This window comes from Coturnix japonica, chromosome 3, assembly GCF_001577835.2.
Source record: "Coturnix japonica isolate 7356 chromosome 3, Coturnix japonica 2.1, whole genome shotgun sequence".
Lineage (NCBI taxonomy): Eukaryota > Metazoa > Chordata > Aves > Galliformes > Phasianidae > Coturnix > Coturnix japonica.
In genome coordinates this window covers 62449643-62473827 of record NC_029518.1, presented here as the reverse complement: position 1 = coordinate 62473827, position 24185 = coordinate 62449643, and positions in this window count along the sequence as shown.

The window sequence follows — 24185 nt, the reverse complement described above, 5'->3', positions numbered from 1 at the left end:
GTTCAAGTCATCACAGTTGGAACTACGTGTCTAAAACAGGTCAGAGGAGTTGTGTGTGAAGGTGTATTAACTTAGGTGAGGTGATTTCCAAGCATCTTTGTTAGTGGCTGTAGCTGGGGCTCAGTGGTACACAGAAGATGCATTGACTTAAGTGAAGTAGTGATGCTACAGCGAATCTCTCAGTAAATCGAGTTTCCTAAAGCCCCATCCAGCCTGGCCTTGAACACCTCCAGTGACTGGGCAGCCACACTTTTTCTGGGCAGCCTGTGCCAGTGCTTCACCATCCTCATAGTGAAGAATTTCTTCCTTTTATTCAATCTACATCTACTCTTTTTCAGGTTAAAACCATTACCCCCTTCTCCTTTATATGTGAATACACATTCTTGTGAAAAATCTCTCTCCATGTTTCTTATAAGCCTCTATTAATCATTGGAAGGCTTCAATAAGGAGTCTTTGCTTCTTTGGCTAAATGAGGCGTACTTTGTAGAAATGTTTCATGACAAAGATTAAGTGAGTTCAGCAGTGATTGAAAGATGCTGAACAGCTAGAGAGTGAGATGGGTTTTTCATTTAGAGAAGGGGCTATAAGACAAGATTTGCTGATCTGATTGAGTCTGTGGAAAGGTGGAATCAGTGAGGATATTTATGAGGAAAATGACTAGATGGCCAGAAAACTTGCAGATAGTTGTCTTATTTTGAGATAAATCTTTTGGTTCAATATAATTTTGGTACTGCTGTCATTGTGCTGTGTGGGGTGAGCAGTGCTGAGTCTGCGCAGGAATAACAAGGTCAGTAGTGGTTAGGGGCCATTTGTTGCTTTCAAATGCTGAATCCATATGCTATGATCCTGTGTTGTGTTAGAGCCTCTTAAGGTATTTACAAGCAAGCAGACACCTCTGTGGATGGAGGGACAGTAGAACAGTAGGCAGCCAGTCTTGTTTTTTTCTGCTACTGTAGGTGTTTCATGTATCACCAGCTCAGCGATCACCACCCTTGGGCTATAAATGCATCTTCAGAGACCTTCAGTGGCCAGAAGGACAGTTCCTTCATTCATTGCTCTGAGCTTGCTTCCCACTGATTTGTGCTGTGTATTTTTGCAAAAAGAGGACAGACTAAAGCAGCATACACTTACACGCTACTGATAAAGATAATGGTCTTCAGATCCTCTGAAGTTGCCAAAACAAAATTTCTTCTTAGTTTTGAAGAGGCGTTAGATGTTCAAGTCTCCTGTCTGCTTGGATCTCCAATGCAATGCAGTATGGCATCCAATATCTCTTAACTGGATTATTTGCATGAAAATGGGCAGTCCAACCTGCACCAGAAAAGTGATATAGGTTGTCAGCAGCCATCCACCATGAAACTTAAATCTTTGAAATGAATAAGGCGATTGCTGCATTGCAGACAGTTCTCTCTGTGTTTGAAAGAAAAACATCAGAAAAACCTGTTCACAAAGCATAGTTCCATAAGAACAGTCCAGTAATTAGCCAACTGTTCTGTGAAACACTCTGCTAAGTGTTGATCTGCAGCAATTTTTATCTGTGGTTCAGACAAGTTAACCCATCTTTAAGGAATAGATCTGCTGAAAGATGGATTTACTCTATTTTAAAGGAAGCAAACAAACAGATTTTCTAGCTGCTAGTAGCAGCCATGTAACTTTTGCTTCATATTTGATTTTAGCTAGATCTTCTCATTGCAAAGGCAAGTCACTTCATAAAGGCATATCTTATTTCCATTCTCATGGTAACCAGATGCAACAACATCTCCTCCACCAAAGGCCACTTGTCAAAAGGGATTTCCTCTTCTGACATTTTCTCTCTTCGTTGGTTCTTCCTCTTAAGGACACTTTATGTATGTCCCTAGACACACCTAACTTTCATATCATAGCTTTAAGTAGTCTTGTTATTGAACATCTTTTCAGGAGAGCAGCAAGTATATGTCATAAGGACCACTAAAAATAATGGTGCAGAAGCCAGGTGGTTCAATTTCTCGTTATTTGAGATGCTGTAATAACCACACTGTTCTTCAGACTGCCATGACTTCCCAATTTTCACACTATACAGGCAGCTTCTAGCTGTCAGACATCTGTCTGCTGTGCATTGAGAGAAGAGGTAGCAACCTAGTCCCTGGGGCTAACCTAGCAAACCACTGACCCAACTACATAAAAGTAAGCTGGTGTTTACATTTTATTTTACAAGACTGACCGGCAAAAAAATTCACCAGTGATCTCACCAGTTAAGAGTCTGCATTTATTCTGGCACTTGTTTTTCAGTCAGGTATAGTATGTTCTAGAAGATCAAACTAAGATTTCTTTGAGTATGTGAATGCTGGAAGGTGAGACATAGGTCAAAGGATGATTAAAGGCTACATGTCTGGCCCTGGGATGCCAGCGTGGGGGTGTAATGTACCCATGCTGTTTTCAAGGCAGCTCAGCGTCAACGTGCCCTGCCTTTCCCAGAGGACTTGGCTGCATATGACATAGGCATTTTCAGCAATGAGCATGCACTGTCTTGTTTGCCTGAGTGCAGTTATTTGACAGTGCTGTAAGGCACTCTAGGGCCAATGGTAGAAACCTACAACAAGTCTGATTGGCCTCTCTTGTCCAGCAGCTGACCTTGTTGTAAGGGGAATATGTGGACACTGACCAAACTGGGCAGCACACACTAACTGCCTCCTCCTTCCAGGCTTCAGTTTATTCTCACTGGAACTTATTGCTTTCATCAGAACATTTTGGTGAGCTTGGGAACCAATGTGGACTTAGACCCTTGCTCAAAAGAACTCGAATTATAGTAGGCCAACATGATGCATTACCAGTCAATTGTGCCAAGAAGTTTTGGTGCTGGAAAACATTTGGTCTCACTTTGATCAAAGGCCAGACTAGACTCAGCTTTGGACAAGGGAGGTAGGGAGGAGCTCTGGTGGAAGCACAATAGAATCCCTGAATTCAGTGCATCCACAAGAAAATGTAACATAATGGATCTACTTCTTTCAGAACATAATTTCAGTGGGTATTTATCACTGGAGAACAGGATAAATACTTGCCTATAAAAGTGATCTCATGAGATGAGTCAGTTTTTGCTTTCTACTCCAATAGGCAAGTCCTTACTCAAATGCAAGTCATCAAAGAAATTAGAGAATTGCTTCAATCAGCCATCCTGGGAGAAGTTCTGCAATTGAATAAAGTAAGGAGGGATATTACTAAACATTTTACCCATCCACTCATCTCTAGCATAAGGAACTAAACTCCAGCTCTACTGCAGATGTATGGCAAAGTTCACATCATTCAATGTTTATATTCAATAGATATGTTCATAAATTAAAATTATAGCACATTTCTTAGCAGAATTTAAAATGAATGATTTTTTTTCTGCATGGAAATTTCTTGGTACAATTTCTTCAGTACTTTGAAAGATTATTTTTGAAGTGTCTTCTAAAAAACAGAGAGTTTGTGCATGTTTATGTGGTCTTAGGTAGGTTATCAACCCCTGGGTTGCTGATGCGTAGCCTAGGAAAGGAAGAAGAACTCCTTGAAGTGAAAGGAAATTTATTTGTTGTAAGTCCAGAGCTGAGATGCTATTAAGACCATGCCTGTTCTTGTTTGTTTTAATCTGTATTGTTCATGTTCTCCTTTTGTGTGGTCCCTGTCAGCACCCCTGGAACCACTGCTATTCCAAAAGCTCCATTTCCTTTTGGCACTCCAAGTCACACTAGTGGCACCCCAAGAACAGTCCTACATTTTTTTATTAGGGGCATGGCTCTCCTCACCCCAACTGCCATACACTGGCATCTGCATAGATCCCAGTTACATATCCCTCTCCACTCCTGAAAAATGGTACCCGAAGACACCGTGCTGCACTGGCCATAGAGGGACAGAAATGAGGGCATCACCTTGTAAAGCTCCCCCATGTTGGTGCAGTCTTACAGGCATTGTTTTCTCACCCTCCTCCATCCTCTGCTCACACATCAGAAGAAATTGGTCCCATCAGCCTGGCCTTCTGAACAGGCAAAAGCACTGCAAACAGACGGTGTGCACAAGAAAGGAGGTAACAACAACAGCAACAAAGCATAAATAGGTGCGGTCTTTTTCTGGATGCAAAATGATCTTCATGAGGCATCGATTTTGGGACACATAGTGTCCTTGCTCTCTGGTTGTCTTTTCTCCTTCTTACTCCCAATGGCTGAGAAACAGTTTTCAGAAGTGTTGTGACTTCTGCTGGCAGTCAGTGTGGGCCTGTTTTTGTGCTCTTACTGGTCTCACCTTTATCCAAACTTCTTCCACATTTCTTAAAATTGCAGCCAAAATAGTCATCAGATCCCTGTTATTAATACATCTATTTGAACTGCCAGCTCTCAGGGCTGCTAAGTTCAGCGCCACTCCAGCGGCTGTGTAGACAAGGGAAAGAGAAACATTACTGAGTTTTCCTGGTTTGTAACCAACTCCAACTGGGAGACATCCTGAGAGACGCCTTGGGAGTTTATCTTAGGGAGAGCCTGGGCCTAGGGAACAGTCTGGTAATAGCATCCTTTCTACCACTGCTTCCTCTATTCGGAACAAATGTCATTAAGAGAGTCTTGGGAATAACTTAAATGATTACTAATTTTATTCCACAATGTGTTTGAGATGTTCCCAGAGCTGCCTCACACCATCTGCAAATTGATTTGCTGTGAAAACCCACTTCTTTAATGGGCCGGGAGATGGAGCCAGTCAGGACGGTTAGTCAGACACAGGCCTTAGGATGGACATGGGGACAGTATTTTTTAAGAGAGTTTTCCTGTTTTTTGGGGGTCAGAAAGGAAAGAGTGAGAGTTAGTTCTGGGCAAAAAGATGTTGACATACTTGGCACATTGCAGCATGGCAGAATGGTTTCTTTTGCAAATGACTATCCTTTCTGGATCCATCCTTTGAGGGTTCTGGAAACTGATGGTTGTTTCTACATTTCTGAGTATTTTTGTGAATCCAGAAGGACTGCAAGGCATCACTCATACATGCCCTGTCCCCCAGGGGCAGGCTAAAAAGACAGTCCTTTGCCCACAGCCTGCATGACTTGGGAGAATGTGTGTTTTATCCCAGGCAGCATTAACAGCCTTTGCCTCCCAGCTGTAATAAGCCTTTGTCACATTACTGACCTGTGTCTCATCTCCTGACTTGGTGACGTGGGAAAAGACAAGTTGCAAGTCTTCCCATGCCAACATGTGCATAGTCCCTGTGAGGGTTACAACCACCACTTGGTAATGACAAAAGAGAGACCATGCTCGTTCATTGTATAGACTACATGTTCTGGCTCCAAAATCCTGGAAGAAAGAAAGAGAAGAAGCCTTCTCTATGCGTGAAGGCAACTAGACAGGCCAAATTTGTGTAGGTATAATATGGCAGCTGTGTGCTCACTGGGCTACTGGGCAGAGGTGCAGACAGCCCTACGGATAGGGTGCAGAAGGCAGCTAGTCCAGAGCTCTGTTGTCTGGCCTACAATTTTCTGTATCCCCTTTTTTTGCTATGAGATGCTGGTGAATAACACGAGTCGTGCTGAGCTTATGTTGTCTGCTGTGTTTTTCCTGTGGATTGTAGGTGTTTTGATTTTATGGTTTTGTTTTATATTTCTTTTTTTCCCTTCTATCAATAACTGAAATGAAAGATCAATGGAACAAGAAAGAAGTGCTTAGAAACTATAGCAAGCTTCTGACTGGACATCTTGTATGACATCTATATTTTGCACGAAATAGTCTAGTAGCTTTTACTTTCAGAGATGGCAAGAGGGGTGCAGACTCCAAAAGAGCCTCTTTTGACCCCTCACTGGTCCAAGATGTAGGTGCAGAGAGGAGGAGCGATGTCATCAGCAACATTTACAGTAGATACAGGTGCTCCTTGGAAGCCTCCCAGGCTGTGTCTGACAACTCAAATCCCAAAAAATAAAGTTAATTTAACAAACTGAGAATGGGGTAATAGATACAATAATAAGAATCAACATTCTCCATATGCTTTTTCATAAATATGTAATTCAAATCCATGTATTGAATTGAGAATACAATTCATACTTGATTTGTACTTCTGTGATATACTTGAGGTTCAATTGCAAAGGTATAAATTTCTCCCCGACTGAGAAAGGTCTCAACACAGCGTTGGCTTTAGTGTGCTTTATGAGGCAGCCAGCAAAGTAGTTCTTTGCTTCTCTATCAGCTTTCTAATGATCTAATAACTTGCCCACCTTGTGTCTTGCCAATTTGAAAGGAAAACAGTCATCCACAGGTACTATTAAGTACAATTTTCACACTCACAGATTAGCTTTTAACTCCTCTGTACCTTGCTAGTGGTGACAGCCACTTACTATTTAATGTGTCCTGCATTTTGGGTAACTGGAAATAGGCCAAAGTGAACGTCAAGAAGATTCAAAAGGAGAGGATTATAGTGAATGGGGAGAAAAGTTGCCTAATTTTCTTTAGTGAGCATGGAGAACAAGAACTTCATTTAAAAGAGACTGTGGAGGTAAAATTCATTGGGTTTACTAACTACATCTGTGGGGAAACTACTTCTGGACTGAGTCCCTCTGAGGTAAGCGGGGCAATGTTAATAAAAATAAGGTATTCAACAGGAGGTGCTATCATGATCTTTACTAAACTGTTGCCGTGCCAGCCTGACAGATAGCGTTAACAATTCTGACATCTCTGCAGGAATTACTGTGTTTTTTTGTTCAGGAACAGAAAATATACTCCAATCACCTGATTCCTTTCCACTCATCTGTTGCATAGATCTTAGAACCACCAGATCTTATCAAAGGTTTGGGTGCAAAAAGAAATGAGTAGGACTATGAACAGTGGAGCCAACAGAGTCTGGTCTGCAAGGAATTGCATCTTGTGGTTAGGTTCTCTGATGTCTAATAAGGTGTGAGTTTTGCTTGAAGCTTTCCATGCAAGAGAAGCCTTCATTCTCAGTTCCTGTCACCCACATGAATTCTCTGATGCATCATGAGTGGTGAACTCATGTCACATTGATTTCTTGGAACAGGCACAAATAAGTTCTCTTTTGTGTAATCTCTCCTCTGTTTTCTTGACACCTATAGACACACACACACACACACACACATCCTTTGGAATATGTTTACTAGCTAATGTGGTTAATTCTGTTGCATGTATGCTCCAACCACTCTTTCCCATGGGGTTCTCTTTCTCATTATTTTCTCCCTCTCTGGAGCCTTTTGTAGGACCAGAGCAAGTTGAGATGCCCACAAAAAACAGATGTAAAAAGGCTGTTTGTGTGGGCCAGATCAACTTTATGTGATCCAGCTTTCTGAAGGAGGCTTCCCCATGGGGCTTCACAGATGCTGGTGCCAAGACAATGAAGGGGGCAGGCCCAGAGCATGAATGGGTCTTAGGGCAGGAGGAGAGCTGGATGGCTTCTTCCAGCAGCAGGGCTGCCTTGTGGCAGCCTGCAATGAGCCTACAGTATAAAGAATGTACCCGAACGAATTAAAATGTAATATTCAAAGAAAATTCACTGGCTGAAGACAGGCAATATGTGTTCATATGTGTTCACAGGCAAGCTGACTTGGACTGGGATGGGGGTTGTTTGTCTGACAGAAAGCACCTCCTCGGGGTGGGTTTGGAATGCAACATGAACAGAGGATCTTTCTTTAAGGAAATGTGAAGCATTGTTTTTCTCTTAGATAAAGGCAACATCAAATAAGTTGATCTAAATAGCAGAAGTTACAAAAAGGAGAGTAATTGTTGAAATGGAACCACCTTTATGGGACACCAGATTTTTCACCAGCTGCTATTCCCATTCCACATTCCAAGTGCCATACACTTCATCCTAGGGAACTGGAGGAATTAAGGGCTGCAATGTCACCTAAACTACTGATTTCAGTGTGCAACTATCTAAATCACATGTCTTTTTGCCCTGTCCCAACAATCTCAGCATCTGGGCAAGACAGGGAGGTAAAAAAGAAACAGATACTGACTTAAACCTATCTGAGTCAGTATATCAGAAACAGGTACCTGGTGGTGAACATTTCTTTCCGGGGATTAAACTTTACTCAGTGGGATGCTCTGGTCAGAAATGATATGGCCAGTCCAGAGAAATAATAAACACAGTCGAATCTTGGCAAGCTAAGGAAACCCATGGTAAACCCTCTATTTAGATGAGTATCATTCATGTACACAACAGCTGTTTTTGTTCCCATGGTTTCTGGTAAACTGAAATACTGTTTTATATTAAATATCATTGCTTTTAAACATCTTCTGTTCACTGCTACTTCCTACAGACTTGCTATCAGCCATAACTTTAGTAAGTTCTCTGATATTGCCCTGGTAAGAACTTCACGTCTTGATGCACTTTTTAAAAGTTCTTCCACTCTTCTTCCTTTGCTGCTGTAGATGTGTCAAACATGCCCTGACTGATTCAGCTTTGTCTGCCCATTTAGACAGAAAGGACTGGAAAATTTACATTCATGCAGAATCGCTAAGTTAATAATGATGAGGTGTTGAAAAAGTTTTGGGTCACATCCAAGCCTGTGTTTCCAAAATTGAGACCCAAGGCAAGAAAAATACTCAGAAAAATATAGAATTCAGATTCACTTTTCAGCCTTACAAAGGAAATTCAGTTCAATTGCATACGTGAAACTTCAACAATTTCTGGATGTAATCCCATAATTCTTTGTCATATAAATCCCTCACTGACTTTGATTTCAAAAGCACCATTGCCTGTGTGTGAATGGCAGGATATGGTGTAAATTTATGATCACAGTGGGCTCTGCCGTGTCTTACATTCACATTTATTTTAATTCACTTTATGGGTATATTATGAGAAATAGACTGGCCTCAATTCATTCAACTGAAGCTTTGCCACTTCTATGGAGCCAGGCTTCCACCCATTCTGCTTTTTAGTAGACAAATAAATTGCAGTACCTCTGAAAACAACATCTCTGGAGTGAGCCTTGAAACAGCATCCAAATTTTGCCAGACGGAAGGTGATTAATTTTAAATAAATACACAATATATTTTTTAGCCAACGGTGAGTCAAAGATTCATGACTTAATGGTGCTATAGCAAGAAAGAGCACTTGGCAGAAAAGATCTTGCAGTGTAGTGACTGTAGATTTTGACAAAGAGAATGCTTATGGATAGTGTGCTAACTTGCTTATCATCCTAACCTACCTGTTTCATATGAGCTGCTGTGATAGAAGCTGACGGATAAGATGGATTAATAGAATAACTTTTTTCCACAACTAAATCATGTGCAAAGTATAATCTACGGCACAGCTGGTGTCATAAAATAGAGATGTGATATCATTACCTTGACATTATCTCCCTTGCTATCCTTGAACTCTGAGGACCTAATGTCCTTCAAATAGATTGTATTTAAACAAACCACTTTTCGAAGGGTCTTGTAGAGCCTATTTAATCATTACCAGGAATAGATGGTCATTGCTAAGAACTAGGTTTTCTTGGCTGTACAAGCAATAGTCAGTGTGCTCAATTCCCTGTGATTAGAAGTTGGTTTAGCAATTTCTTTTTAGTACAACTTTAAATTTATACAATTTGAAAAATGAGTTTGTAGGCTGATCAGCTCCCAATCACAGCTCTGTCATCAGGAGCATTCTGCAAACTGCTAAGCTCCTGTGTGTTAAATGTATGCTTTTTCATACCTTTCTTAGTGTCTCTGTCTCTTTCTCTCTCCACAGGTAATACAAGCAGAGGATACATATCTTGTTAGCCCTAAATTTCATAATTCACACATTGGGGCTGACATGAGTGTAACTTGATCTAGGATTGGGACTCAATTCAGCAATGGCTAGTCATCACACTTCATATGCTGGAAATAAGATTCTCCATTCTTTATCCAAATATGCAATTAGTCATAGTGGTTACTGTTAAAACAGAGTGAATTTGAGAAGATGCATCTGCTTAGAAAGAAAAAAAAAAGCCCCAAGCGACTGGAAGTACTTTCTTTCTGGTATAATTTTACTGGTGAAACAACAACGAAGTTCTGCAAGCAGAGTGTCTCTTAAGCATACCCATGGAGTGCAGCAGTGGATGAGTATATGTTATATATCAACAGTTTGACAAGTATAACGATAGTTCCCATCTATTCTCAATTTTACACTGTAGTTTTAGTCTATTTCAGCTTTATGCCATCATTCATCTGAATGGGTAGCTGTGGATCTTAAACACTGGCATTTATGTGTGAGATGTAGTAAACTGGGACGTTAGATGGATTGTTGTAGACAAAGAGAAAAAAGCTGTTATCTAACAAAATCCAGTGCTCCATATGTTGTCTTGCAGGTGTCCCTTTATGTTCTTGAGCTGAGTACTTAATAGCTCTATTTTTTTGCATAAGCACTGTCAGATTTTCTTTACCTGTTTATGTCGTCATGTCCACCACTCCACACAAGTATTTCCTGCCAGAGGATTGCTCTTCGTGCCAGTGCAATGAGAGCTGTTTTGCAGCAAACCATCATTGCTAACTATGAGCTTTCCCCCATCCTAAAACATATTTTTCTAGAAGCTGAGTTTTTCTGAGACAAGATATGCATCATCCTTGGTACATAAGTCCAGTGTCACAGTTTTTTGTTTTCTTTTGTTTTGTTTTTAAGCCTGATGAAATAACCTCAGTTCTAAAAAGCAAAGTAAACTTTTCCCCGAATTACTTTGCCTGAAGATAAGGATGTTTATTTTAGCTGCACAAAGCCTCAGATTGCGCCCTGCTGTACTTCCACTCTTCTGGCACTAGTTGGGGCTCACTGCAAAGAGAACAACCCCTCCTCACTGCCTGGCCAGAGGCAGTGCTTCGTGGAAAGCTGAACTCGTCATTCCCGTGCTCCCTAAGATGGTCCTTCTTGCTATTATAGAGACGGCATATAGATCCTGCATGGCCAGTGGCTTCTGGAAAACCTCTCCTCCGAAAAGCTTAAAGGCTCTGTAGGCTTCTGCCACAAAGCAAATGAAAAAGCTGGCTAACCATAACCAACTCAGTCTTACAGGGGAGCTAAAATGCAGTTAAATGAAGTGGCTTCTTCAAAGGCAGAAAATTAGACTACTGTGGGTTCCGGAACAGAATCTAGGTAGACCATTCACCAGCCCTTTGTTTAAACACCGAATAATTTGTCATCTAAAACGATCCTTATATCCATGCACTGATTTCACTAGTGCTACTCACATTAAAGCATCTTCTAGAACTGTGTCGTATTCAGGGAGATGGCCTTGCCCGCCCTGAAGGGGAAACCTAAAATAGAATAAACTGCAGTATCTATGGTTCTGGGCAAAGTTTCAGTTTTAATCCTAAACAGCCCTTAATCCATTCTTAGTAAGATGTGAATCATCATGTTTACAGTCAGAGCTACAGAGATAAAACCCAGCACAGTCTGTAAAAACAACTGTGTATTAAAATGTGAAACTACAGCTCTCCTTCAAGTCCTAAAAACTGATACCTGATACTAAAAAATATCACCTTCTTAGCAGAGGTGCCAACACTCTGTTCAGACAGGAAAACCTGCTACAAGACTGGCTTCTGCTTTCTAATCTCTACAAGAAATAGCCTTTCATGGTCAAGTCACTCAAGCTTCACAACAGATTTTCTTTCATATTAGATTTTTTTTTTCTTCAGGTTTGTTTGTTCTGTCCCCTTCTTGCAGCCCATGTTCCTCTGGTACGACTGATAAACAATGTCTTTTATTGCTATAGGCAGCCAGTCCCACTTCATACAATAACAGGCAAGACTTGGCGGGACTGCGAAGTGCAGGTGTGTGGAGTATTGTGGTCATCCAAACCAGATGCTGAGGAGATGGAGCACCTGTTTCCCTTCTTTTTGGCACTGGAGAATACAGCACTGTGCAGGCTACAGAAACAGCCTGAAATTAATAGCACTGCTGCAGTTTTCCCTTGACAGGGAAGAGAGATGTACCATCTAAAGCTTTTGTGAGCATTCCTGTGAGTGCTCATACACATGTGCTGGATTATTATGTGTATATATATATATATTTATATATATTTCAGAGCAATTGGAGGAAATCAGAGATGGGTCTGTAACTTCATTTCTCTCAAGATTATTTTATTTGTCATTAATCATGCCCTGGTATATATATATACGTATATATATAAAAGGTGTTTTTGTTGGTTTTTTTTTCTGTAGCCCTGACAGCAGTAAGGTTAAACCAAAGTCCCTCAGGTTAACCTACATGTTATTTCTCTTTTCAATATGTTCTGCAAATGTCTCTTATGGACACAGAGATGCAGTTATGGTGCTGTGGTCAGGATAGCTGTCCCACTACTACTGACTCTGCAGGCAGCTGAAAGCCCTCTATTGATGTGAAAGGAATCAAGACCCTGCCAATACTGAAAGGTAGTAGCAACCCTAAATGAAAGGTCCTCGAGAATAATAAAAAGTTTTCTTTTATCTCTCTTATAGCCTCTTTGGATTGCATGGCTGAGAGGCAGGAGCCAATCTGGAAAGCTAGGTTTCAGAAGTGTAAGGTGCAGAGAGCCCTCCCTGTTTTAGGACCTCCTTCTTCTGCCCCTTCCCACACTCCCTTCCCCAAAAGCAGCTCCTTTAGTAAGGAGGAAAAGAGCAAACTGTCCTTTGCAGCCTTTGCTGTGGCCAAGTGGGTGGCAAAACATATGGAAAGGACTGGAGTTTTTGCAGGCTGGAGGACTGACTGTGTCCAACGCGGCAAGTGTAACGCCTCAGAGATGGGCTGAAATGTCTCCTGGTTTCCTGAGTGCTAAAGCCAGAGCCACCAGTAAGGTGCAAATTAATCACGTAAGATTGGAAGCTTTTCCTTGATTCCTTACAATTCACTGCACGGAAAGACCTGAAATGAGAGCTCATTATCACTTCCAGTTGGTACTGATAAAGCTTACTTTAATTTTTCCCTGGACAAAGTTTATTTCTTTGCTGTACCACTTAGAGCTACACAAAGAATTCCACCTCTCACAGCATCTTGTTTTTTAAGGTTTCTGGCTTATTCCTTGGTTTAGCCTCAAACTGCTCCTGTACTACTGCACAGATAAACCACGTCTGAGCTAAGAGTAGAGATATTAAACCCCTGATACCTTTTCCTCCCATCAACTCCCTCTGAACAGACAGTGTTAATGAGCCAGAAATGGTTTTGAATCAGGAAAAAGGGAATTTTGGCAACTGGTATCGCATTTCTGAAAGGACTTAAAAACAAAATTATAAGAAGAATGTTATAAAGGAGCTATTTAAGCTGGAAGCACAAGAGAGAGGGAAATTACCCAAGCTGGGAGACAAGAATGGCAAGTTGGAAGACAGATATGCTGAGTAGACTTCAAGGTCTACAAAAGATTGGTTGTCTCTTTCAGGGTTTACACTCTCATTGTCTAATTAGACTAACAGGGGTAGAATAGAACAGTGGAGATTAAAATCCGTGATAAACAAGGCATCTTTTATTTGATATTATTGGAACTGGTTTCACTTATCTTAGGAGATCTTTCTTTTTGTGTTCCTTAATTTGTCCTTGAAGTCCTGTATCTAATCATTAGTTGAGCAACCAATAATCCTCCTCCAGCCCCTCCACCCCTTTTTATGACCAACTTTAATCTTTCAACTCAGTGAAAAACATGTTTCCCCTATCATAACTAGTTTAACAAAAATTCCCTTTCAAGTTTAGATTGCACAGATACAATGGCTTTCCTGCAGCTTCATGCTGGAGAAAGGAATTTACATTAGAAAAAAAAAAAAAAAAAAGGAGATTTATGATAGCATTGTATTTCCATTTGAATATGGAGAGTTAATAACATGCATATGTTTTTTTTATTATTATTATTTTAAGGTTTAAGCTATGCCATAGGCAAAAGGAAACCTGGAAACTGTGGGACTGGCAGGGCTCAATGAATAACCTAATCTGGATTTCATTCACAAACAGCAGCTCACACACAGGGAAAGGGCTGGTATGTTTCGCCAAATCGGAACTGGAGTAAGTGCCAGGATTTCCTGATTTGTTTACATTTCTCAAAAAACTTTTTTCCCCTGGATGAGGCTAGAATTAGACTTCCTTTTCCACTTTTGGCCCTTTCCAAACTATTCTTGCTTGACATATTCTCTCCTGTTCCCTGTATTCTCCTTTGTTCCAGTCTCAGCTGGCTCTTTTGTCTTGGAAAACAGAAAAGGTGATGAAAGATGTCAGTCTATGATAATAATGATAATGTGACCAGGTTTGCATGACAGCAAAACAATGCTTTTCCAACACACTTGGATCTGCCATTCTTTCTTCAGTGATTCAGAGTGGAGAGAGTATGATCACTCCGGGCCGCACAGTGGAACAGTGGTGTCACAAGGCAAATGAGGGGAAAAATCTCGATGAAAGGCTGTCACTGAGTTAATCAGAAAGCACAGGGGGTCTGCTGCAAAACTAAATCAAAACTAAATCACCTCTTCATCGACTGACTGGTCTTGCTGAGCCTCTGAAAATGATGGTTTCCCTACTAGTCATTTTTCACTTTCACTAACTTTACTGTACTTTACCCATTGTTTGCAGCTTTAGTGCAATCAGGGTAGAAACTTGTTTTGGAGACCTTCTCTGTGCCTTTGTTTATAGCCCTTTGATCATCCCACAGTAAGAAAAACACTGCAGTTTGGATAGGAGCCATTGTTTTCTTAACATGACAAGAAAGCCAGCCTGCAATCAGTATTTGATGCGCAAGTGTAAAAGGACTGGGAAGGACTTCCTACAGTTCTGGGTAGACCAACATTTACAGTTTGGGCATCTTGCTGAATAGGGCTTAAAATTCTTGATGTAGCTCCTTGGTGGTAGCACAACAGCAGCCCCTGTTGTTGTTTCTAGCAGCAATACTACAGCAACACAAAACCTACTCTTCTTAAGATGTCAGCTTCATTTGGCCCTAACTCCTGCAGCTGGGAGTGTTGGGAATGGTTTACGCTTCAAATGCATGAGGTAGTGAGGAGGGGCTGTGGCAGACAAACCACTCAAAGCAAGGAAAGGCAGGGCTGCAAGACTGGATTTCTGCATTTCAAACAAGTGTTGTCAGCCAGGATTTTAGCTGACATTGCTCTGCTTACATCAGTACAACAATGCTGATTTATCCCATCTGATGAATATGTGTCTGGGAGGGCATGTTGATAAGATGGTGGTGCAAAAGAGTTAGTCACATAGGAAAAGGAAGTGAGGGGAGAAAGATGAAGATAAAGGGGGAAGAAGAGACGTGATCATGAGACTCAAGAAACATCGGTTGTAATGTTATGGCTGTGAGAAAATGATTAGAAGAAATTGCATCAGAATGCTCACCAATTTTGCAATTTCTTCAGCACCTTTTTAAGATTCCATATGGAGATACTGAGTAGAATGTGTGTGGCTGGATATTTGGAACAAATCCAAACAACAGGCCAAATGCAGTCATCTGTGTTTGCTGGAGCTGTGTACTAATGTTTCCTGTGCACTCATAGGAATATGTTTGCTTTTTCTGCTCTGAATTTTGTTTTTCAACTTTAATGTCTTCTCTGGTTGCTCTGAATTCTGTTTTTCACCTTGAACTATTTATATCATATTTAACTGCTTACACTGTGCATAAGCACCCATTTTAACACATTGTCTGATGTGAGGATATACGGACCAGAAATCACTGTACCACTGTTACTCATAGGATGGAGGGGTGAAAGAGAGAGAGGTGGGGGTAAAGCAACATGAAAGAAGAAAGTCTGGCTTTGGTAAAGGAGTAAGCTACTGTAAGGGATGTTGAAGAAGTTTTATGCATGAAATCACTAGTCAGTTTATTCTGTTTTAGAAAATCTCTGCAGAGAAGCAAGAGTTCAAAAGCTGCTGTGCTTACATGGCTGACTGGGGTGATCTCAGTAGAGCTACTCATGTGAGTAAGGTGATCAGGAAATGGGTTAATGTCAGCAAGCAGCCTTCGCTAGAAACCCACACCTACCCTTTCTGCTTCACCAGTTGTCTGAGACTGCAGTTTCACTATTAGGTTTTGGCGGTACGTTTTTAGATTTCCAGTTACAGCTTGCATGATAACAGCCAGTACTTGACATCTGAATAGTTACTGCCATTTAACTTTATGAGAACTGTAAGGGAAGCATTCTTGCAGGAGGAAACGTAGAGGAAGGGACAAGTGTATTTCTAGTGCTTTCAAATAATTATGAGTCATTGCTTCTGTCAGTTAGAGTTCTCACTGATAAGTGTCAGTAAGAAAGTTCTACTTCAAATAAACACTTCTTCTTTTGCATTACTGATAGCTAATACAGATGAAACCACAAACCTGAAGTCACCAAATTTTAGTCATGCATCATTTGGAGTAACTCAGTACTTAAAGGTAACTGGTGTTTAGTTTTACTGTTTCTTTCTCCTTTTCTTGCCATCCCTGATGAATTTTTCTTTCATTTTCCCTACTACTCTTCATGTGATTTGAGCATTTAGTTAAGCCACGATTTTCCAATGATGTGGGGTCATACAGCATCTTACAGGAGAGGTCACACTAAGAAGTCTAAATAGGTGACCTAATGCACCACTTTGGGCCACCTAGACTTCTAGCAACACCTAAATTGACAAATTACCTTTGATTTATTCTGTTTCAAATTAACAACAAACTAACAAACAAACAAAACAGTGAACAAGTTTGTGGTCATCAGAATGTGACTACTGTCTCAAGCTGATATTTGTAACTAGCTAAGCATGGCTGCTGTGCAGTCTGTGGGTGAACAGGACAGAGGTACAACAAATGAATGGGGCAGCAAGTGAAGGAAAGTGATGCAGAATATTGGCTTGAAATTTTTAGCAAGGACCAACCAAGATCTCAGACTCTGAATCCAAAAATCCCCTTCAAATTGGAACTAAAATCATAGCTAAAATCACAAGCTACATTTTGCCATCCTCAAATTGCACTACAGGAAACACGCTTGACTCAGAAGAAATCTCAGTGTTCCCCACACAGACAGGGAATTCCTCTTCTGTTACAGCTAAAAGAAACATCATCATCATTGTTGTTTTTTCTTTTCTTTTTGCTTTTCTTTTCTTTTTTTTTTTTTTTTTTAAAGAAGATGCAACATTTGAGATGCAACATTTCCAAGAGCATTTGCAACAATTCTTGAAGTGAGTCCAAGACAGTTCTGTTTCTCTTGGTGGAATTCCTATTTCTTTGTTGCGAACATGCAGAATGTGTGCAAAACAACGATTCTTTTTTCCACAAGATTCACTTCCCCCAGACCAAGACCCTTAAGTTTTCCTCTATCCCTTTTGTGATCACAGTAAGAGCAGCACACACTTCACAGAGGTGATTTATTTCTTTATTTTTTAATTACATTAAAAGATTATGGTGGGGCAAACAAAACCCATGTAGCTCAGTAGCTTTTCTTTACCCTTGGCCAGCGGAGGTTTGCTGAGCAAAGAACAGAAGAAAACAGGCAAACTCAGGAGAGACTTCCTTGAGTAAAATCATGTAACTACCAGCAGTAAACAGTTCAGAGAATTTTTGAGCCAGAGGCTGCATCTGTGCCATTGTTTTTCATGTTAATGAATGGACCTATTCTTCATAAAATTCTTCATCCCTATTTTGAATCCATTCATATCTCTTGGCTTCCACAACATCCTCTGGCAATGACTTAGTTATGCTTTGGGTGAAAATACTGCTTTTTTTTTTTCAGCCACCGTGTCTCATAATTTCATTCAGTATTCCCTCTTGTACAGTAAGAAATGATGAATAGATGGTGCCCATTCACCTTCCTCATGTCATTTAGTATAATGAATTTGCTGTGTTAGTCATCTCTTTTACAAACTAAGGAACTGTTTTTTGTTTTTTGTTTTTTGTTTTGTTTTTTTTTTTTTTTTTATTCCACAATTCTCATTCTTTTCATTAAGGTTTTGTCTTCATTTTTTCCATCTCCACTGTATCTTCTGGAGGTGGGGTGAGCAGTACTGCTGTGACAGCTACAGAAATAACAATTGAGAATCTGATGTACCATAATGTCAGTGTTCACCTTAGACTCCATCAGAGTGGAATGGACTAGAGAAGAAACATTTAAGACCATACTTTCTCTGTTTCTAAAGAATAACACTTTTAGGACCATCTCTGTATTTTGTTTTTGTTTAGTTGTTTTTATTCAGCAGACTGACTCATGATTCTGGGGGCTAGCAATAATTCACATATGTCCTTCCCAGAACTGTTTTATGTTTCTGGCTCATCTCTCTTTCTCACACTTAGGACAACACTTTATCCAAATGAACTCAATTATAACATATCTCATTTTTGGTGTTATGCTGCATTAGTCTCTAATGAAAGCTCTCACTATTTACAATTTCATAGCATGTTTATGTTTTTGATCTGAGCCGACACAATCCATTCAAAGATAAATACATCAATTAATTAAGCAGTTGTTGAGATCAGAAATCTGACACCCATATGGTGTCAAATTAGTGTCTGAAAGCAGTTAACTACTAAAAGAAGCACATGCATCTGTTGCAAGAGATTAAAATGAAGCATCTATTAATTACTATGAGTTTCTTGATTGACTTCAAAATTATACTGCTGAACCAATTCGCTTTGTGTTATTCATCTTTAATGTCATCACTTATAAATAAAGACTTGCTTCAAAAATATCAAGTTCCAAGTAAATAATAAGCAGTCTCTAAGGCAGGGAAAGGAAACTAAGCGGTGAAGAGATGGCACAAAGCATGTTGCTATGTGTTTTTCCTTTCCTAGGAACTACATAGAACCAGATGTATGCAGGATAGAAATGTTGCCTGATACAACAATGAGTAATAAGGACTATCTCACAATCATAGGATGCGTAACACAATAATGAATTGTATATTACATGCTTCAAAAACACAATAAAAACTGTCAATTTATTTCCAGTGGAAGTTCATTGGCATAATAGAGATACAACAAAAATTCCACTTCAGGTCTCTCCTGCTATCTTCCTGTTTTCATGCACTCACAAGTGAGAAAAAGTGCAGATGTTGGAAGAGCACATGCTGTCTCTCCCTGCATCCAAGGGAATATTTGTTTTAAAATACATAGCTATCCGATTATCTATGGCTTATTTTTAACATCCTAAACTCACAACTACGTTTGCTTTGATTACATTGGATCTCAAATCAGGTGCATCTTAGTCAGGCTTCTTGGTGCAGAAACAAATATTCCTACTATCTCAGATGTTGACATGCTTCCTTCTGAACAAATGGCTTATTATTTTTATGAGGATATGTATTCTGTTTCTTTAAACACATAACAGGAAACCAGGCAGGATGGGGATGGCGAAAGAGTCTACAGCGGTAGCTCTACAGAAGGGAAAGAGAGAAAATGCTTTTTAAGGAAAACATTCTGTATTTTAATAAATATCTTTGTAGGTGTTTTCAGAAAAGAAAAAAATAAAAATAATAATTAAAAAAATGGGCCGAGAGACTGTTTCAATGACTGTTTTTCTCCTTATATTCTATGGGGAATGCTATACTGCTGCTCATGCACTCAGGTGGCAGAAAAGAAGCACTGATCATCAAAGTTTTCATCTCAAACCCATCACTAACCTGGTGATGCCAGTTACCTCTGTTTTTGCATATCTATCTGTATGCTAAAATGTTTAGAGATTTATGGTATAAGAAATGCTTTTATTCCACTCTGGACACACACTGGGAATCAAGGCCAGTGCCCCAACCCTGGTGTAGTGTGCTCCTGAGGTAGAACTCCTTGCACTAAGGTGGCAGACCCTACGCAAACTTTGGTATTAGAGGTCTCTGTGCAGGTCCATGGGGTGATCCCAGCTCTAATCCTGCCCCAGGGACAGGAGATACAGAAAGTCAGGCAGTCACAGCTTGGCCATGGCCTCAGAAACCCATTGCTGTTAATGACCGAGGAGCACATTCTACTTTTGGAAAGGTAATGGAAGAGTGTTGCACTCTTCTGAAAACAGAGGTCTTCTCTTACCTACATAAAACTTAGTCTAAATAATTCCCAAGCAAGCAACCTGCCTTCTATCTGCTGTAGGAAACATGCAAGGAAAACTTATTAGGAGGTTATCAGCAAAATGACCACTTTAGGAAATTTATTCTCTCCTCACTCATTCTTGGAGTGATCTTCTGCACACACTGTGTAAGAAAGCTAAGAAACAACTGCCTGAAGTGCCTTTTCTCCATGGCAAGACTGCAGTTTTCTCGTCATTTCTTTAGAGAAAACAGGAACTAAGCTGCTTAACGCCAACAAACTTCTCCAGGCAGATCAATAAATCTTCCAGCCACTGATATCAAAAGCTAGCAACAAATCTAAGAGTTCTGCAGAAATTTTGGTCTCCTGCACACAGATGATGATTGATTGCACCTTTGTCTAATATTCAGTCTTGTAAGCTAAATCTACAGATTTAAGGAAATTAATATTTCAGGGGAATAGATATCCTGCCACAAGCTTCCCATTGGCTTTTCTCCAAAAGGGAAACTGAAACAGACAGCAAGATTATCAGGCACATAATTTTAAAAGCGTCCTTTTGGGAGGAAATATTTTGTTACCGTCAAAGTTTTCCTTAATGAAAACTAAAACTTTTAGGAGATGTTCGATTTTGTTTTGTTTTGTTTTCCCATTTCCTCTTTCTAGTTTTCCTTCTCATTTCAAGTTTTAAGGAAAGTAATCACTTTCCTCATGTGGGGAAGTAACCTTATAGTAACTAAATAAGATAAATATGCTAAGTGTAACATTTGGGATGCATTTGGGATCCTATTTCATCTTCATTATCTGCAGACAACCCTTTAGAAAAGTACAGTGGATTTATTTTACCCTAGCTAGAATATTTCTGTATCCTTCCTCCCCCTGTCTGTTTTGTACAGCTCCATTTCCCCCTAAATATGGTTAAACGTCAGGCAGAAATGATACAATCCAGCATGCTTGGGGAATGCAACTGATTAAAGTCATCAGAAACTCTGAGATTTTTGAATTAATGAAGTTACAGAAATGCAAAGCAGTGGTACCAGCTTTCCATAACATTTATAGAGACCTTAACTTACATTCAGTCAACAACCTTCACCAAACTTCTGAGTGTCACTGGTTTGATAGTTTTTGTTTTTTGTTTTTTGGGGTTTTTTTGATTGTTTGGTTTTGATGTTATTTTCTTAATATATGTTTCCAAGGATGGGCTGGTTCGACTGAAGAGTGCGGAAAAAAATGAATAAAAAGAGATGCTTTAGTTAAGATACATGTCAAAACAGACAGTTTAAAAATAAAAGTAAAAATAAAAGGCTTGCTAAAAAAGATGTTATCATTTTCATCCAACAGTGTTTCTCTGTCAACACCGGAATTTAATGTTTTTCAGTAAAAAATAAAAATAAACAAATTTATCCCAAATATAGCTTTTCTTTTTATGTGATGCCAATAAGAATTATTTTTATGTTAATGTTTAAGGCAAGTTTGATCACTGACGGTTTCAAACGCTGTTCGTCCTTTGTGAAGTACCAGAGCTTCCCCGTCATCAGATTGAAGCTGGAGGAAGAGTGCAATATGGAAATAGTGTTACTGACATTAGTAAAGCATGGAGATGATCTCTTTCCTTCTAATAGTTTCCCAATGCCCAAGCCTAGTCATTGCCCAAACTCTGCAGTTCTTGAAAACTCATCTCTTGGAAACAGATTTTCTGCATACACCATAGAGCAGATGCACTAAACTGAGTAATAAATGAGTCTGAATGCTAAACTGCAAACTGAGTTTTCTGTGCCCAGTCTCTTAACTATCTTTTACTTCCTCTGAAACAGCTCAAGTCACACAGAAGACCTGTGGTGGCAGTTGCTCTCCAAAAATGATTTGTTGGGCAGGCTTTGAAACAGAGTCTGGTTGGAAGTTTTTTTTTAAAAAATTAAAACTCATCTGTGCTGAATTTCACTCTAATGCTGCTTCTCTTCAAAGACTTATGTACATTACTATGACTTTTAGAGTCGGTTTACTTTAAGCAGACCAGGGAAGAAGCAAACAGTTTCACCAGACAAGGGGGAAACTTCAGGTGATGCTGTCAGCTTAACTTCACTATTTCCCTATGTAGGTGGCATGACAGAACAGTCCTAATTATAGAATCACATGGTTAATAAATATTTTTTCTACCCAGATACTTACAGATAAAAGATATGTGGTACAAATACTGGTCATCCTAGTGCACATCAAGTAACATCAGATGTTCTGGAAGGAGTGCTTGAGCTAGTCACCTGATTTTATGGATAGAAAGCCTCCTTAGACAGGCTCCGAATGCCTTTAACATCTGTGAAGTCCATGGCAGGTTCTCCTCAAGCAGATTCTGCACTTCTAAAATGTCTCACTTACTTCCTTGTGCATGGTTTTAATATAACCATACTTCACAAGTGTCAGCATCTGTGCGATAGCAGAAATAAAATTTGAGCCTGCTTGCTTGAAGATTTAGAGGATAGTACATGTGTGTTATGTTATTAACCTGAATAATTTCTAAGTGGCGCATGCTTTTGTCTTCACAGTATTAGAAATGCTGCTCAAGGAGTCTAGGCCAAATTGATCACGTAGCTTAAAACCCATATTTGTATACATAATGGCATCCTACAAATGTGTTATAGGTTGCTAAAAAAGAGGCAATATGTTTTTAATGACTGGAGAAATGTTTACAAACACATGCACTAACTGAATAAAAATTACCAATGCAAATGCATCAGAAACTCCATAGTCACAGTGCTTGATCTTCTTAGCTGAATCATATTCATATACTGGATTCATAGTTGATGTGGGGATTCACTGAAACCTAGACTAAAACCATTCTCAGTTGGATTTTACTGAGGTTTATAACAGGATTTAATGGAAAACAGTAATTTTAATCTTTTTATCATTTAGTTTCAAGCTCCTGTTCTATGATGATGCTGTGATGGAACCCAGACTGATGCAAAGCTTCTAGCAGCATCAGTGGGGCTCTCGTACACAGCTTGCTGCCAGCCTGAAGTGAGGAGGTTTTAGTATAAGAAGTATTGCCTGCTAAATGACAACTGGAATTTCCTGCTGCATATGTGCAATGAACCAAAGCTATAGGCTACTTGTATCCTCTTGGATACCATGGCATTTTATTATGAAATTTGGGTTGGAACACAACACAGCTCTGTTTAAATTACTGGAAAGACTTAGTGATTTGTTAAAATGGTCCTTAAAAAGTAGGCTGTCCTGGTTACGTCTGAGATCTTGATTTCACACACAAAAAAATCCAATAATGTAAAACCATGATAACAGAGGGAAAGCCTCTAGGTTTTCTCACCGCTCTAGGTTATATCTAATGCAAAGAAATAGCCATTTTACCTTTTGGAAGGGAGAATATTGCAAAGCTGAACATATGTCATCATTATCTGGCTTGTTTTGACACTCAAATATCTTAACGGAGACTAAAGGGTTCTTGAATGCATATATCTAGGCATTCAAACAAATGCTTTAGTGTTACTTTCATGAGGCTCCAGCCAAAAGCAGGCTCTGTAGGGCTGGACTCTGTACAAAGAAGGGGAAAGTCTCCAACAGAAGAAGCTAAAAAAAAAATTACAATTCCCATTTTATTATATTACCACAAGCTCACTGCCCACTGGAGGAGCTCAATTTATGTAGCACACATCTGTCTGCAGATTCCAGACAAAAGCTGGTGGCTGATAACCTTGAGGCTATGGGCAAATGAATTGCTTGCCCACTTCTTTGCGCAGCTTGCCAAAGCAACAGTAAAAACTTAGGTTCAACACCTGCAGCAAGTAACCCTAGCAAAGCAGCATCCAGTCCAACTTTGATTTAAACAACAAGACAGTAGCAGGAGCATTTTAAGACCCAGGGCTGATTTTGTCTGAACTCTACTCTTACATGGGTTTAACCATTCCTCCTTTGTTTGTTCTCCAATTTCTGATATTCAAATAAGTTGGAAAAAATGTGTCTCTATCTTATGTAGCAGGATGAGATGAGGATGTTTAAAACAAGTTTCTTTTAATAATTTTCCACGTGTTTCTCTTAATTGGCTGAGTTTCTTTTTTTCTGGCTTTGTTCTCCAACACTGATTCATTCATTTCCTGAAGTTTCACTTCACCTTGTCTGGTTTTTCCGTCTGCAGCACATTGTTGTACGCATTTGGTGATGAGAATTAGCTCAAAATAATCTGTACCATAATTACTGACTTCAGACATGTTTGTATCTATAGGGAGATGTCCACGACAAAACAAAATAACAACAAAGAGGAAAACTATCGTGTTCTTCCATATTTGGACAGCCC